Genomic DNA, 18,892 nt, shown 5'->3' with positions numbered 1-18,892 from the left:
AATGACTCTATTTTTGAAGCACTCAAAAGTTGCAATGTAACTAGTTCCCCAAGGTTGTGCCAATATGGACCATACTCGGTGAAAGCAATACCTTTGGACATACCAATGACCTTGGAGGCTTGGAATATAGGTTGGCTAGCAAAAACGGTGTCATGGGTCTTTAAAAATAGCTCAGCAGCTTGAGAAGATAAGGCCACAATAGTTAGGACATGGCCAAGCTGCAATGGCATTATGGGTCCGTATTTTTGGGCTAAGCTTTGGAGGGCACCGGGCACGACGTGGGAGGCTACGCAACATGTGAAGGTTACCGATAATTGGTAAAGACTGATTACCTGGTGGGAGTTTACGATCATTTTTTGGGCATGATAGGATGTGTATAAATGTCTAAATGGATCTAAATAGTAGCAGGAAAATGACTACTGTTAATGGAGACATTTTAGAAATTGAATTGGTGAGAAAAGTGTAAGGTTGAATTTAATCAACCATTTTGTTGGCTTTATTCGGTACAAAATTTTCTTGTAATTCAGCATTTAGAAATCCTGTATTTAGGTGGGAATCATGTAAGGGTAGTGTGTGAGAGAGTGTGAAGAAAAAGCTCAAGAGTGTGCACTCAGCAGGGCCTCGCGACTGGATCTCACGACTGGATCTCGTGACTTGTATGTGGATTGTATCAAATGTCTACTGGTGCAAATGAATAATTATCAATGGTTATAGGTGGTTATTAGGAAAGGCCAACCCAAAATAAACAAAAACTAACTCAACAATTTAAAACTTGGCCTAAAACAAAAGAAAAATCAGTTTTGAGCTAGGCAGGAAAAGTCCAAAATTTTGAAAAATATATTAGTCCAAAACCGTTCAAACTGCACCTTGTTTACTGCACCACACCTATGACCGTAAAATTGAGGTGCGGTGCGGTTATGATTTTGGTCAAATCGCTCTACAAAGTGCAGTGCTAAAAATAGCCCAAAACCACATCGAACTACACCACGAACACCCTTAGCTTGGAGTGTAATGAGTGTTTTTTAAAATTTTTAAGATATGATTTCCATTCTATTGTTGAAATCATGTCTTGCAATGTAATTGCAAATGTGTCTTGAAGACATAATTTCAGGATCAGTATTGAAGACTTAATTCCAACTTCAGAATCGTTTTGAAGCCACCATGTTCAAAAAGGCACATGTTACAAATTATTTTAGGAATTTACCTTGTATGTGTATGTATATATATATATATATATATATATATTGAGCAGAAGTCCCCAGCTTGTGACATTCTATTTATAAGAGCGCAAAATACATTCGAATCCAAAACAACAAGTTAGTATAATATATTATTCAAGGTAACTTGAGTTGATTTGATGTTCCAATGTTTTCAACTCTTCCTAGGGAAGTATGGAACCTTTTCTTTTGGCCTGGAAAATAATTAGACAAAAACTCCAATAATGAGAATAAAAATCTTGGCCTTACATTTAGTGGTCGAGCATGAACTTGAATGCTAGGAGCACACTTCTTCTAATAAGTAAATTTTTTTTTTTTTTTGTAGATTATTATATTGCAATTGGATTACATATTTAATTGAGTAGGCGATAAGTTGGCACAGCATACAAGTGCTTGGCTCTCCACATTGATAGCCCAAACTTCTCAGTCATGTCCAAGTCATTAGGCAACATGCCACTTGGAAGGTCCCAGTGAAAGCAATGCAATAATTGAGCTAGAACATATTTGACAGTTGTAAGACCTAGATGTATTCCAGGGCACCCTCTTCGACCGGACCCAAATGGGATAAGTTGGAAGTCACGTCCCTTGAGGTCTATATTACTATTTATGAATCTTTCAGGATAAAATTCTTCCACATTATTAGACCACACATAAGGATCTCGTCCAATAGCCCAAAAATTTATTATTATGTGTGATTTCTTGGGGACATAATATCCATTTAATTCAATGTCCTCCATGGATTCATGTGGGACTAGTAATGGTCCAATAGGATGTAGTCTTAAACTTTCCTTCACTACCATATCCAAGTATGTTAAATTTTCCAAATCTGTCTCCTCCACCATCCTATTCATCCCTACTACACCTTCCAGCTCTGCTTGTACTTGTTTTACCACCTGTGGATGCCTCAAGAGTTCAGAAAAGGTCCACTCAATTGTAGCAGCTGAAGTGTCATATGCACCTGAAATCATGTCTACTGTGATGGCATTTATTTTTGTTCGATCCAATATGTATGCATGCTCATCATGGGGATTCATGGGTTGGTTCATCAAAGAAAGTAACGTGTCTATAAAGTCCATTTGACGATCTTGTTGACCACTTGGAATGTTTTCATGCTCCTTGATGATATTCTCTAAGACTATATCTAGAGCCCTGCTAACCTTCTTCATTCGCCGTGTCAATCCCTGAGGGCATTTGAATGATAGAAAATCACTAAGTCAATAATAACAGTTCTCAAAACATAAATAATTGAGGAAATATTTTTGTTTGAAAGTGAAAGAGTTTTGTTAGTGTTTCACCAATTTCACTAAAAATAAACCTAACAAATTAATTGATGTGGTAATTATTTGTGGATGGAGCTACATTAGCACCTCATACTAGTTGTAACCACCTCAATTCCTTAATTGAATGTTTGATTCAAAAAATAAAAAAAAACAAACAAACAAACCAAAAAAAAAGGTGTTTAGTTAATTTTTGGAATACTGTTGTGAATTCTTTTTTTTTTTTTTTTTTATTATTGTAAGGTTGAATTTAATCAACCATGTGTTGGCTTTATTCCATGACAAATTTGCTTGTAATATAGCACTTAGAAACCTTGTATTTAGGTGGGAATCATGTAAGGGTAGTGTGTGAGAGAGTGTGAAGAAATGCTCAAGACAGTGCAGTGAAGCAGAGACTCGCGGCTAGGACTTGCGGGTGGCTCGCGGCTTGCAAGCCACCAAAAGTTGCTCACGTGCAGAGCATGCAGGGGAGCTGAACAGTCACGCCACCTGGAGCACTACACGACAAAAATCCAGACTGGCCATTAAGTTAGCTCGCTACTTGAACTCGCGACTCAGTCAAGTCGCGAGGTCAAGTCGCCAGCCAGCCCTGTTTTTGGAAAAACTGACTCTTCGTATTCCATTCTCACACCAGTATAAATACCCCTCATTCCCACAAGATATGTGTGGCTATTCAGAAAGAAAAACCCTAAGAGAGGTTTCTTCAAAACACCCACCCAATTAGAGAGAGCTACTCTTTCTTAGAGAGAAATCTTTGTAGTCTCTTCTCATTCCCTCTCTCATTGTCATACCTATTGAGAGGAGATTTCTATCCAAACACTACCCACACCAATTTAGAGTGTTGAGTGTTTTTGGAGTTTTGGGAAGCATTGGAAGATGCCAAGGATGGCGGATGCTACAGTCTAGTAGCGGAATCCGGTAAGCTAGAAAAGAAAAAGGTTCGGCGCAACCTCGTTGGAGCAAGAAGCTTGGAGGGCTTAGGTACATCGGGTAAATTAGGCTTGGAGGGTTTATTGCTGTTCATGTATCCCAACTACATTTTCTAGTGGATTATTGACCGCTTGGAGGGCGGCGGAGAGGTTTTACGCCGAGGGCTTCGGTTTCCTCTTCGATAACACATCGTGTGTTGTCCTTGTGTTTGCATCTCTCTTCCCTTTATCTTTGTCTTTTTATTATCTGCTGTGATTTTATTTTGTTATGGCTTAGATAGTTTTTAACCAATTTCGTATTATAGCATATATTAAGTTTCCGCACACTAGTTGTTTGACATATTGCTTGAATTGGTTAAGTTGTAATTTGGGGGTCTAAACGTTCAAAGGTGTTTTGTACACATTTTTGAACTTTCAATTGGTATCAGAGCGGGTACACTTGTTGTGGTTTAAATACCTAAGTGTGATCCTTGACCCCTTGTGTTTATTTGCCATGGATTGTGCTTTGTATGACTCTTTGCATGATTTGGTTGGTGATGAATGTAACATGCCACGTGTTTGTGAAAATGCCTCTATGAGTGTTAATCCTCATAAGTGTGATGACATGTTATTTGAATCTATGGGTGTTGTTGACAAACTCTTGAAGAAAAATGCTAAGAAGTTTCAAAAGAATTTGAGTAAGTTATTTTGTGAAAAGGATGATTTGATTGCTAAGCTCAATGAATCCAACAAATTGATTGAGAAATATAACAAACTTGCTGAAATTTCTCTTGAAAAACTGAAAGAGTTTGAATGTTTGAATATGGACTTGGATGCTAAATTTGTTTTGTCTAACAAACTTGTTGATGAGTTAAAATGTGAAAATGAATCTCTTAAGATGCATGCCAACTGTTTGATTGCTGAACCTATTACTAAAAAGGATGATAATATTTGTTGCAATCATGTTGTGGTACCCGATTTTGTGCCTAGTGTGTGTTCTACCTTGAAGGACAAATCGGTGTACATTCCTCCACATAAAAGAAATCAAAAGGTGGAGAGAAAGGCTGTTAAGTCAAAGCCTTCGTTTAGGTCTCAACCTAAGGTTTTGAATGGATCTAAATTTGTTCCAACTTGCCACCACTGCGGTGTGATTGGTCATATAAGACCTCAATGTCATAAGTTGAAGAGGGAACAAAACCATGTTGCTAGATCCCTTCCCAAAAAGTCTAGTGGACCTAAACACATTGTTTGTCACCATTGTGGTGCCTTTGGTCATCTAAGACCTCAATGCTCTAAGTTTCATGCTTTTAAAAGAATCAAAAGAAAAGAGAAACTTAAGCTTTTTGGAAGTGCTAAAAAGAGTAAACCGGTTTTGAGTGAAAATAGCATGTTGTTAAAGAAAATGTTTAATGCTCTTAACTCCTTGTCTATGTGCATCTCCGGTTCTCATTCTTCCAACCCTTGTCTCACTTCTCTTGAGACACTCATTCCAAAAAATCATTCCGTTTGGATGAGGAAGGGTTCCTATGGTTGAGTTTTTGCTCTTTTGGTCCTTGATCTAATTCTTTCGATCTTTGTAGGACCCTTCATGCATTATATTTCATATCTTCATGCATTTTGTGCATCTTGCATTTATCTATATGCATTGTTTTTTTTTATCTTACTTTTATATTTCAGTTTTGTGTGAGTAAAAAAAAAAATCCAAAACCACATAAAAAGTGAAAAATTCAAAAAGTTTGATTATATATGTTTGAGCACATATCACATGTGAGTTTGGCCTTGTACCTTTGTACAAATGGCTTTGTGCATTTACGAGCTTAGCTTGTTATTTTTGCACTTATATCTTTGTGGGAAAAATCTTGACATCTTTGTGTGATTGTTGTAAATCGATCTTCAAGCCTGTCATGAATGATTAGTCAATAGTCATGTTGGTTTTGATACATGCGTAGACTTGTGCTTATATCTCTTCCCACTCTTTTATTTTTATTACTTAAAGAGCTCAATAAATGTAAATCTCAAAATGAAAAGAGATAATGAGCTGCAAAAGCCGTCGCATATACTAGTATTCGACTAGGAAAAAGGGAAAGCGACTTATATGAAAATGTATGATGCCTAAAAAGCCAAAGGCTTGTTCATCAAATTGAAATATCACAAATTTCAGGCATCAATCTCAAAATGAGATGTTTTGATTCAAAATGATCAAATGTTATGAATTGTAAAGAAGCCAAATGAAAAGCTTCAATCTTATGTAATCATTTTCTTATGGGAGGTCATATATGTTCATTTCTATAATTGAGATAGACCACTTGACTTAGTACTAGTTGTGTATGACTTGATTGAATTGATCATTAAAACTTCACTCTAGACTAAGGACTATTCCACATTTGATACACACACACAACACACATGCCTAATGTTCAATGAATGTCTTATTCATTTGTTAGATTGTACTTGTCTAAATGTGATGTGTGTGTGCTCAATCTTATATGGATTAATCCAAAAAGATTTTTGATCATTTTATATGTTTTTGGAAGTGATTTTTATCACTTTTTGTGTTTTTGTTTAGTGCTTACTTTGATTTTCAATGTTTAAACATGTTCTGAATTGAAAAACAGGTGTCAGAGTTTTTCGCGGATCAGCTGGCGACTCGCCAGTCGCGAAACCCCAGTCATGAGTTCATCCAGAAGCTTTTGGCGGCTCACTCGCGACTCGCGAAAATTTTCGCGACTGAAACTCGCGGCTTGCGGCTGAAACTCACGGCTCGCGATTGAAACTCGCGGCTCGCGACTGAAACTCGCGACTCGCCCAGTCGCGAATCGCCCAGAAACAGCTTTTTAATGGGCTTTTTGTGGGAAACTTTTTTTAAACCTCTCCCATCCTCTCTAAAACCTCTCTTTCAATATTTTTATATCAAAACCCAACCAATTTGAATGGTTTTTCATTCCATTAACATTTCTAAGGTAATTATAAATTCTTTTCATTATTTTTGATCCTTGGATTATGTTTTGGAGAGTTTTGTGCTCTTGGTTGGGATTTTTATCATTGGGGTTGGGAAAACTTAATTTTTGTCAAATTTCTTTATGGGATTGGTTTCTTTTGTTGATATGCATTGGATGTTGGCCCCTTATGGCAGAAAGAACATGTATTAAGGGTGGATTTCATGATGTTCATGCATTGTTTCACATTATTGTTCATAGTGTGCATGCTAGGTGTTTGATAAAATGCCTCTTAGACATTTTCTCGCTTGTTTGGACTCCGATGAGTACCAAACTTTGGGGTTTCTCATGTTTCCTCATTAGGAACATGTTTGGTTCATTAGTTGTGTATTTTGCACACTTTGCCCCACATGTGCATTTTTCATGCATTGGTCATGCATTGCACTTAGCCACCTCTTGCACACACCTTTGCTACCCTTGTCATGCATTGGTCTTTACTTTATTTCTTCATCCTAGCATGTCATGGTTACCTTATGCTTTGTAGCATGTTACTTTGTCTTAGGTTTGAGTTTCATTTTCTCATTCATCTTGCACCCCTCATGCATCATTATCATTGTTTGTTCATTCATCTCTTGCCCTCTTTTCTCCTTGACCCTTTGTCTATTCCTGACAAAAAGGGGGAGAGTATACTCTAGAGAGTATACCGGAGTGTTTTGTCATTTCTATATGACTCTTGTGCACATCCTTAGGGGGAGAAATTCTATTTCTCGTGCACATTTGTAGGGGGAGAGATTTTCCATAGTGGAGATGCATATACCAAGGGGGAGAAGACATTGTGTTATCTTGAAAACTTTGTTCTGTTTGTTTTCTTGTTGGCTTTATGGTGCTTTGAGTTATGCTTTATTGTTCTCATTGCATCATGTTTGTGCTTTGGACATGCATTTATCCCTATGCTATTGTGCTTCTTTGAATGCATGTTCGTACGATCATTTGCTTTGCTATGTGATCATTGTAGTCATTTCTATATGACTGTTTTGGTGTATGATCAAGTTGCTCACATGTTTCACATCTTGTTTACTTGATCGCAATTTACTTGTTACATTATACTTGTCCTTTTATTACTTGCTTTACCTTGAGGGTCTAATGTGTTTTGTGCAAGTGTTTCAGGTTACAAGTATATATGTTCTAAGTGCATCACAACTTCTCATCATTTTGAAGGGAAGAAACTTTAAGCACTTTTAGTTTATATTGTTTAAGTTTTTATTCAATATAATGTGCTTTGTACCCATGTCCTTTTGTAAGCTTTTAGGGTTATTGTTTTATGCATAGTTTGTAGGCTTTATGGTATGTACCTTACTTAATGCAGTCTTTATACTATGTTGAATTCAGTACGTTAATCTAAATGTTCTGCATTTTGGTTTATGTACTGTCACTCTTGTGCCCTTGTAGGATTGTTCCTAGATTCGTATACCTTGTGTATTATGCATTGGTTGAGTGTTGAACATACAAGTGTCTTGCCTTGTGCTTGTCAACTTGTATGTCCTTGTGTTCATTCCAAGTGTGAATGAGCACTGTGATCACTACCTTGTGGTGTTCACTTGGTTGATCAAGCCATGGTTTGTTTCTTAACTCCATCTATGCTTGATCACATATTGCCTGCTTCATATGCATTTCATGCTTTTCTGCATACAATGATCATGATGTATTGTTGTGTTTCAGGAGATTCATGTTCTTATGATTCAAGAGCTGCACAGTTTTTAGATTTAGGTGTGAGTGAGTTTTGTCATTGTTCCCAAACTCACGTTTAAGTCTAGAGTCTGTTTTAGGGTGTTTTGTCATGGAATAGCCAAAGGGGGAGATTGTAAGGTTGAATTTAATCAACCATGTGTTGGCTTTATTCCATGACAAATTTGCTTGTAATATAGCACTTAGAAACTTGTATTTAGGTAGAAATCATGTAAGGGTAGTGTGTGAGAGAGTGTGAAGAAATGCTCAAGACAGTGCAGTGAAGTAGAGACTCGCGGCTAGGACTTACGGGTGGCTCGCGGCTTGCAAGCCGCCAAAAGTTGCTCACGTGCAGAGCATGCAGGGGAGCTGAACAGTCACGCCACCTGGAGCACTACACGACAAAAATCCAAACTGGCCATTAAGTTAGCTCGCGACTTGAACTCGCGACTCAGTCAAGTCGCGAGGTCAAGTCACCAGCCAGCCCTGTTTTTGGAAACACTGACTCTTCGTATTCCATTCTCACACCAGTATAAATACCCCTCATTCCCACAAGATATGTGTGGCTATTCAGAAAGAAAAACCCTAAGAGAGGTTTCTTCAAAACACCCACCCAATTAGAGAGAGTTACTCTTTCTTAGAGAGAAATCTTTGTAATCTCTTCTCATTCCCTCTCTCATTGTCATACCTATTGAGAGGAGATTTCTATCCAAACACTACCCACACCAATTTAGAGTGTTGAGTGTTTTTGGAGTTTTGGGAAGCATTGGAAGATGCCAAGGATGGCGGATGCTATGGTCTAGTAGCGGAATCCGGTAAGCTAGAAAAGAAAAAGGTTCGGCGCAACCTCGTTGGAGCAAGAAGCTTGGAAGGCTTAGGTACATCGGGTAGATTAGGCTTGGAGGATCTATTACTGTTCATGTATCCCAACTACATTTTCTAGTGGATTATTGACCGCTTGGAGGGCGGCGGAGAAGTTTTACGCCGAGGGCTTCGGTTTCCTCTTCAATAACACATCGTGTGTTGTCCTTGTGTTTGCATCTCTCTTCCCTTTATCTTTGTCTTTTTATTATCTGCTGTGGTTTTATTTTGTTATGGCTTAGATAGTTTTTAACCAATTTCGTATTATAGCATATATTAAGTTTCCGCACACATGTTGTTTGACATATTGCTTGAATTGGTTAAGTTGTAATTTGGGGGTCTAAACGTTCAAAGGTGTTTTGTACACGTTTTTGAACTTTCAATTATTATATTATATCCATTAAATCTTAATAATAGTTTCTATTTAAAGGAGGAGATACAAAGTTTGATTCAAATTAGTAGCATGATTTATTAATTTTAAAATTAAATTATGAAGTCAAAACACATGAATGAAATATGTGTTAAATTATCCATCTATTGTTTTCAGATTTCCACAAGGTTTAATGAATCTAATTTGTATGAATTTCTAAATGAAAATAGTTCTTTATAATTAACCCAAATAGAATTTGGCTATGGAAGTGGGCAACAATTAAGAGCTAGCCAATAAAAAAATTGTAAAGATTAAAGACTTGTAAAAAATTAATTCAATGCTTATTTTTTATGATTTTCATGAGCTTTCCAGTTTGAGATTTGGCTTTTGCTTTGAAGTTTGAAGTATGAACCACTGTGTGACACTTTTGGACCAGCAACACTACTTACAGAGAAAATTCTGAATTTTTAAGGTGGCCGCAGAAATTGACTTGAAATGTAAAGCCTAAAAAGAAAAGTCAGAAGTATTGATTTTTCCTTTTTAGATACTACAAGCAATAAATCAATGGCTGGGATTTCCAAATGGAGGACAAAGTTCAGTAAATAGAAACAAATACAAACCTATAGATCTAGTGCCCCAAGGTAAGGAACATAATCTGCAAGATTGAAAGCCCCCACCAAGCGAAAGGTCTCCTCAATAATCGCCTTCAAGTCGAATATGTCATCTCTACTTCGTCCAAATATCATTCTACATGAGGTTTCCTCAATAAGATCACAAACTTTTCTACTAAGGTCCACAACCTCGTGCGCCACTACAGCGTTTTTGAGTGACTGCACCAATGATCCTACCTCCGCCTTCCTCATGGGTGCAAATGACTCAATTTTTGAAGGAGTAAGAAGTTGCAACGTACATATTTTCCGAACGTTGCGCCAATCTGGACCATACTCGGTCAAACCCAAACCCGTGGTACCATAAGTCATGTACTTAGAGAATTGGAGTTTAGGTTTGCCAGCAAAAATGGTATCATGGGTCTTTAAAAATAGCTCAGCGGCTTGGGGTGATGAGACCACAATTGTTGGGACATGACCAAGTGTAACGACCCAAGGAAAAGCGCTAGCCACATCTGCGCTATACCTCAAAAGGACTAGTCACAATTGAGGCTCCTTGCAGTTGTTAATAAAACCCAGTTCAACCTAGTAAATACCCAATGTGGGACTCATCACACACCCACACACATCACACAATCAATCAAATTGGGGCATCACAATCTCCCCCACTTAAATCCCTAACGTCCTCGTTAGGGCCCACTTTATGGGGTAGTGTCTTTGAACCCACATGGGATTACCGGGCCGGCTCTGATACCATATGTAACGACCCAAGGAAAAGCGCTAGCCACATCTGCGCTATACCTTAAAAGGACTAGTCACAATTGAGGCTCCTTGTAGTTGTTAACAAATCCCAGTTCAACCCAGTAAATACCCGATGTGGGACTCATCACACACCCACACACATCACACAATCAATCAAATATATAACGACCCAAGGAAAAGCGCTAGCCACATCTGCGCTATACCTTAAAAGGACTAGTCACAATTGAGGCTCCTTGTAGTTGTTAATAAAGCCCAGTTCAACCCAGTAAATACCTGATGTGGGACTCATCACACACCCACACACATCACACAATCAATCAAATTGGGGCATCACAATCTCTCCCACTTAAATCCCTAACGTCCTCGTTAGGGTCCACTTTGTGGGGTAGTGTCTCTGAGCCCACACGGGGTTACCGGGCCGGCTCTGATACTATATGTAACGACCCAAGGAAAAGCGCTAGCCACATCTGCGCTATACCTCAAAAGGACTAGTCACAATTGAGACTCCTTGCAGTTGTTAATAAAACCCAGTTCAACCCAGTAAATACCCGATGTGGGACTCATCACACACCCACACACATCACAAAATCAATCAAATTGGGGCATCACACCAAGCCTCAATGATATGATAGGTCCGTATGTTTTTGCTAAGCTTTGGAGGGCAAGGTGTGGGAGGTCACCTAGCATGTGGAGGTTAACGATAATTGGTAAGGCCCAAGGACCTGGTGGGAGTTTACGCTCATTTTTTGGGCATAGTAGGATGTGTATGAATGTCCATACACATCCAAGGAGTAGTAAGAGAATGGTTAATGTTAATGGATACATTGGGACTGCTGGGAATGGGCAAGACTGTTTGGGGATTATAAACTCTTTTGAGTTTGGAAAATCCAAACCATGACACGACTTTTGGGGCAGAAAATTTGTTACATGACATTGCATGAGACATGAAAAGTCATCACTGGCTTCTCAGTTTTGTCAAAATGGTTACAATTCCAATTCTAAGATAACACGTCTCTAGGAGGACAAAATGGGCTTCTGCCCTTTTCCACAAAACTAATTAGTCTTTTGCCCTTCTTCCCAAACTAAATAGGGAAATGCCCCTCTTTTGAAACTCGACTTTTTCAAAATCGAGTTAAACCCTATAGTGACATTTTTAAGGACCTATAGTGACGTTTTTAAGGACCTATAGTGGCGTTTCGTAACTTGATATCCATAAAATCAAGTTATAGGCAATTTTATTGCCTATAACTCGATTTTGTGAATATCAAGTTATAAAACGTCACTATAGGTTCTTCAAACGTCACTATAGGTCCTTAAAAACGTCACTATAGGGCTTTAGAATTTTTTTTTTTAACTCGATTTTGAGAAAGTCGAGTTTTAAAAGAGGGGCATTTCCCTATTTAGTTTGGGAAGAAGGGCAAAAGGCTAATTAGTTTTGTGGAAAAGGGCAAAAGCCCATTTTGTCCGTCTCTAGGAAGGTATTTCTAACTGAAACCCCCAACCATTTTGGAAATATCTTTCACGATAAAATGTTTCCTAGCAGCCAGTAGACCAAATAATTTATACTTCAACTTAAAAGCTAGACTAATACTTTGGTTGGGTAGAAAAAAGGTATGATGAAAATGAGTTAGAGATAACAACTTTGGAAAACTCCAATTAACAACTTTGGACCACACTACTTACAGAGAAAATTCTGAATTTTTAAGGTGGCCGCAGCTAAAATTGACTTGAAATGTAAAGCCTAAAAGGAAAAGTAAGAAGAATTGATTTTTTTCCTTTTTGAATACTATGAGCAATAAATCAATGGCTGGGATTTCCAAATGGAGGACAAAGTTCAGTAAATAGAAACAAATACAAACCTGTAGATCTAGTGCCCCAAGGTAAGGAACATAATCTGCTAGATTGAAAGCCCCCGCCAAGCAAAAGGTCTCCTCAATAATGGCCTTCAAGTCGAATCTGTCATGTGTCTCATCTAAGTTTTTAATTTTTGTGACAAGGGAATTATTGGGTGCAAAAACCAAAGAGTCTAGATTCAATTAGATTTTAAATATATATATATATATATATAGCCAAAACTGAGAGAAAATTCAATTAAATTCTATATTAGAGTCTAATTTTGAGCCACATGTCTCATTTAATTTTTAAATTTGTGTGTCAAGTGAATTATTAGGTGCAAAAAAAAGGTGTTTAGTTAATTTTTGGAATACTGTTGTGAATTCTAATTTATTATTATTTGTTATATTATATCCATTAAATCTTAATAATAGTTTCTATTTAAAGGAGGAGATACAAAGTTTGATTCAGAATAGTAGCATGATTTATTAATTTAAAAATTAAATTATAAAGTTAAAACACATGAATGAAATATGTGTTAAATTATCCATCTGTTGTTTTTCAGATTTCCACAAGGTTTAATGAATCTAATTTGTATGAGTTTCTAAATGAAAAGCGTTCTTTATAATTAACCCAAATAGAATTTGGCTATGGAAGTGGGCAACAATTAAGAGCTAGCCAATAAAAAAATCGTAAAGATTAAAGACTTGTAAAAAGTTAATTCAGTGCTTATTTTTTATGATTTTCATGAGCTTTCTAGTTTGAGATTTGGCTTTTGCTTTGAAGTTTGAAGTATGAACAGCTAAATGTGACACTTTTGGACTGAAAACACTACTTACAAAGAAAATTCTGAATTTTTAAGGTGGCCGCAGCTGAAATTGACTTGAAATGTAAAGCCTAAAAAGAAAAGTCAGAAGTATTGATTTTTTCCTTTTTAGATACTACGAGCAATAAATCAATGGTTGGGATTTCCAAATGGAGGAAAAAGTTCAGTAAATAGAAACAAATACAAACTTGTAGATCTAGTGCCCCAAGGTAAGGAACATAATCTGCTAGATTGAAAGCCCCCGCCAAGCAAAAGGTCTCCTCAATAATCGCCTTCAAGTCAAATCTGTCATATGTCTAATCTAATTTTTTTAATTTTTGTGGCAAGTGAATTATTGGGTGCAAAAACCGAAGAGTCTAGATCCAATTAGATTTTAAATATATATATATATATATATATATATATATCATTGTGATTAGTTTTAAATGTACCCATGCATATACACGGGGTTACACACTAGTTAATATAACATATAGAAACACCACTCAATTCAAATGGCTTAAGTTCAATAGATATGACATAAACTATATTAAATTAACAACTCATTTTTCTCTTCATTCTTCAATATTGGACTTATACCCAACAATCTCACTTTCATGCGTGAGTATCTACCTCTGTGTGGGTTTCAAAACATTTTTGTGGGCCGTGAACAAGTCTTATTTGCTCCCCCTTACCTTATGAGTATCTTTTCTTATCAGCGTGTCATCCATGGGCTTCTCGTACACTATCCATGGGAACATGTATCAACCCTGCACGTCCATGTCCATGGGAATCTCGCACCCTACCATTATCTAGCTTCATTAGCAATATTTCATTGTTGGGTCTTTTTCTAAGATCATTTGTGTAAACTTTGAAAGAACTCCAAGTACTTACACCTTGTCCCGCCTCTAGTAGCAAAAAGGACCTTGATAACCTTGTCATCTTGCCCCACACTACCATGGGTTCTAACGCCACTTGTAAGAGAGACAACTCCATGGAGACTCTTTAACTGAGTAGTTAATATATCATAGAGGGACACTAATTACCCAAAAGACTTAGTGTAAGTTTGAAGGATTTCTCTGTAAACTAGTTTGTAAGGGAAATAACACTTGTGGTGTACAGAAATTTAAGTAAGGTAATTGCGCCACGTGTCACACCCATGGCCGAAGGGGCCATTATCGTGCTGAGGTGGGCACACCCTCAGACAATAAGGCCACATCAGTGGCACGTTACCAAATGAGATCACACTATAGAAAAAGAGCTTCGATGAAGGGGTTAGCCCTGGCATGACTGAAGGGATGGTGGATGCCACCACATTTAATGCATCCCACCAAACTTCCTGGCTTCATTTATGTGGAGAAGACCCCTGAACAGTGTCACCTTGGCTGCCGCAACTCACAAGAGGTTTGGGAAGGTGTCTGATAGGACAAACACTCAAGTAGTAGCCTGAACAATCAACAAATGAAGGGCCGAGATCATCTAAAGGAAGTTATATAATGTAAGAGACCCTCGAAGGGAAATGATTGAAAAATATGTAAAGAAAACACTGTAGCAACAAGAACTGAAATTGCATCCTAGTTTAAAAGAAATATACATTGGGACCGCTCTCCTCGTGTCTTGCATAGAACCGTGTAGGAGGGTGGCGGTTCTGAGAAGTCTTGTTGGAGTAGGAGCTTGGAGGGCTTAGGTGCAGAGGGTAGATTAGGCTAGGAGGGTCTCTTGCTAAAAATAGCCCAAAACCACATCGAACTACACCACGTGTCTTGCATACAAACATCACTATAAATAGACAAGACACGGTTCCGAGAAGCCTTGTTGGAGTAGGAGCTTGGAGGGCTTAGATACAGAGGGTAGATTAGGCTTGGAGGGTCTCTTGCTTACCCATGTATCCCAACTGATTGTCTAGTGGATCGATTACCGCTTGGAGGGCGGCGGAGAGGTTTTTCACCGAGTTCTTCAGTTTCCCCTTCAATAACACATCTCGGTGTTATCTATGTTTGCATCTCTCTTCCCTTCTCTTGTTCATTTCATTTTACTGCTATATTGCTTTAAATATAGATTAGAGTAGCTCCCTTGCTTGTATGCTTGCTTTTACACTATTCCGCACTTAGTATTTAGTTAGTGTAAAATCAACCAAGCTGTAATTTGAATTAGGGGTCTAAACAAGCTCTTGTGTTTTTACACATTTCGAGCTTTCTGATATGATAACCCAAAAAAACCAAACCGGTAAAAAACCTAAGGAGAATTTAACCTAGATATACTCAAGGTAAAACAAATCCACTATGAAAGAATTGAAGTTTACACAATAGCAACTTAGACCATTAACATCCTATTGCTACCTCGAGTAGGAAACTTACTACCACGACCACATGACAGCTCCGAGCCCACAGATTACTTCTTTCTTGGATTTACAGCAAGTACAAGCACTCCCGCTGATGTATCTTTAAGCTCTTGAAAGCAGCAACTGAATTGATCACCAAACTCTTGACATCAATCTTGATATTGGAAACCCTAAGTGTGTATGAAGGCAAGCACCTCTAGATCTCACAAGAGATTCACACACACAGCATAAAAGAGCAACCTCAAAACGTGGCTAGGGTTTTTCCTTTTATACTTAAGGCAAAACATAAAACCCTACACGCCAAACGGGCCTGGGCTGAGTTGGAAAATTCTGCAGAAAAACAATTTGCATGAGCTTCGATCGATCGAGTCTAATTCTCGATCGATCGATCCAAGCATATTTACATAATTCTTGATTCCAACTTTACACATAAACATACTTTGAGCAAGTCTAAAACAAGACTAAACGTTTTGATCATGATTTGCCAACATTACAAAATTGAAGTTCTAATATATTTAAACCTAAAGTCTTAGAACCCAACAAACTCCCCCTTTGAAAATCCATGACAAAACACAAACTAAACAAAATGCTCAAAGTTTACAAAAACAGTCCATTATAATAACATTGCCCACCAAACAAATTCAACCTAACCACTATCTATCAATTGCAAGTGTAGACAGCAGCATGACTGAATCAACCTGTATATTCCTGTAACACTTAACAAACACATAAACTCCTGTGTGGAAAATGCAAGTAAAACAAAATAAATTCTTGATTTCACATAAGCATAAACTACAAGACATACATCATGAAAAAATTTATAAATATAAATCAATAATCAATATAGCACAATGTGAAACAAAAAACAAATATAAATACATCACAGTATCTCCCTCTATCATAGACAACTCAAATAAAACAAAAAACATCATGAGCCAAAATAAATACATGATAAAGCACCTAGATACAATCTAAAGCTCCACAGCTCCAAAACAAAAATAAAAATAAAAAAATCTCCCTCTATCAACAAAATCTCCTCTACATATATGTACTCCCCTTTTTTATGACGAATTTCCAAAGGGCAATCACTCATCATCAAAAGGAGGTGGCAGAGGTGATCGTCTAAGACTCTCCAAATCCACTCGCAAAAACCGAAGCTCATCAAGCATGTCCACCAAAAGCTGACCATGAGCAGCCTAAACGGTCATGACAGTCTCCAACATACGACGAATGTCCGAGTCATCCGAAGTCGAAGGTGGAGGAACATCAGCAGTGGTCAGATCAACATAAGCATCTGCAGTTGGATCACCTGAAGTAGAAGGAGGAGGAGGAGAAGGAGGAGGTGCACCAGAAGAGGAAGAATCTACTTTAGGGCATTTAGAGCTAGCTTGCATCTGAGCAGCCCTCTACCTAAGAAAGGTGGCACCTATAGGAGCTATAATATGAACAGGCTCAGACGCCGAAAATTCCTCTAAACCCAAATGCAAAAGAATCCGATGAATAAAAACCACAAAGAAAAAAGCATGAGCAGTGGAACTACTCCTATGAACCTCAATCAAAGAACAAATGAAAAGATAAGGAAAGCTCATAGGAGCATCCGTGACAAGCGCATACAAAAACGCACATCTCTCCAAAGGAATGGTGTGCAAATGAGAGATAGGCCAAATCGAATGGCAAGAAATCCAAAAGAAAAGCTAGTGAATCTCGGTCAACTCGTGAAAGGTGATCCGAGGATCAGAACCCCACTAGATAGAAGTACCAGTAATAAATGACATATGTAATCTAGGGGAGGAGACTCATCGTAAGGATAAACAAGATGCTGGACCAATGGCACCCCAAGAGCATTAGCCACTACCGAAGGAGTAATGGTGTACTCATCACCCCGTATCCAACTTCTCACCAGAGTGTTGGAATCATAGGAGTGGATAGAGAGGTTCGAGTAGAACTCTCTAATCAAGGTAGCCGGAGGGGGATGTGAAATGTCCAACAAAGGAAGCCAACCCCGACGCTCAAAATTTCTCCGAATCTCACCATCTAACACTACATTCCGCTCAGCCCATACATTCCTATGAATGTTCAGCTTCACATAAGTTTCCTGATTTTTCTCACTTAGAAACCTCTCACTATCAATGGTGGGGACAGAAGAAGAAGAGGGTTTCCTATTAGCTCTAGTCTTCCTAGACATGATGCTAAGGATCCAAAGGACAGACACAAAAGAGACAAAAGAGAAAAAAACACAAAACCAAGGGCAGACTGCAAGTTTGCACAGAAATATAGAAAATAACAATCTATATGATGCATGAACAATGTCAACACATGATGCATGCTCTAATGCAATGAGAATAAGTTCAATTTTACTTTGAAATCACAAAATTGGCTTGAGTGTAGAGATTATATCAAAAACCCAAATTTTGAAAACCCACTTTCAAAAAACCCAACAAATTGATCAATTGATCATTACACAAGATTGATAAAAAAAAATAATGATCAAATTAATCAATCTAACAAGCCAATTTCATCAAATTAAGCTCAATTGAACAAAATCCCCAAATCAGGTAGTTTCAAGCCTTAGAAAATTCAATTTTTCCCAAATCAACAAATTGATCAAATTAATTCACAAAGATCAGTTGTATATCATCCCACAACAAAAACCCATTGATCAATTTCCAAAGAAAAGATTGAAAACGTCAAAAACCCCAAATTTCCTTAGGTCCGAAAATCTCCCTTAAATGCATGAAAAAAATGCATGAATAATGAAAATAAATGAAAAATGAGGGGCAAAAGGGTCTTACCGGCCTTAGAAGACAAAAACATTTCAAAAAGTTTGAGGGAAAACGACAAAAAATTAAGCTTGAATCCTTGACCAATCGAAGAGAGAGAGAAAGAGTTTTTGAGAAAGAGTTTTTGAAAAAGTATGAATAGTTTTTATCACGTGAAAACTCAAGGTTTTAAAAAACTCTCTATGCAATTTTCAATTGATCGATAATTAGGTTCGATCGATCCAGAATCAATCGAGTACCGATCGAACCGGAAAAATTCAAACCAATATTTTAATCGCAATTTCGATCGGTCGAAAAACACCCTCGATTGATTGAAAATCTGGAAAAATAGATTTTTGAAAAAAAAAAAGCATTTTAATGAAGAAACTCCTCAAAACACAATATTTTAGGGATAGAATGCATGAGTATGAGATGAAATGCTTTTCAAAAACACTTATATTGAACCCAGATCTCCCAAAATTAAGATTTT

General features: G+C 37.5%; 1 pseudogene; it reads right to left on the bottom strand.

Moving 5' to 3' along the window:
- Positions 1–1,570: 1,570 nt before the first annotated feature.
- LOC115964538 lies at positions 1,571–11,489 on the bottom strand (annotated as a pseudogene).
- Between the last annotated feature and the right edge of the window lie 7,403 nt (positions 11,490–18,892).

Source organism: Quercus lobata, chromosome 10 (assembly GCF_001633185.2).
Source record: "Quercus lobata isolate SW786 chromosome 10, ValleyOak3.0 Primary Assembly, whole genome shotgun sequence".
In the NCBI taxonomy this organism is placed as follows: Eukaryota; Viridiplantae; Streptophyta; class Magnoliopsida; order Fagales; family Fagaceae; genus Quercus; species Quercus lobata.
The sequence above is the reverse complement of the archived record's forward strand: the minus strand, read 5'-3'. Positions and strand labels throughout refer to the sequence as shown.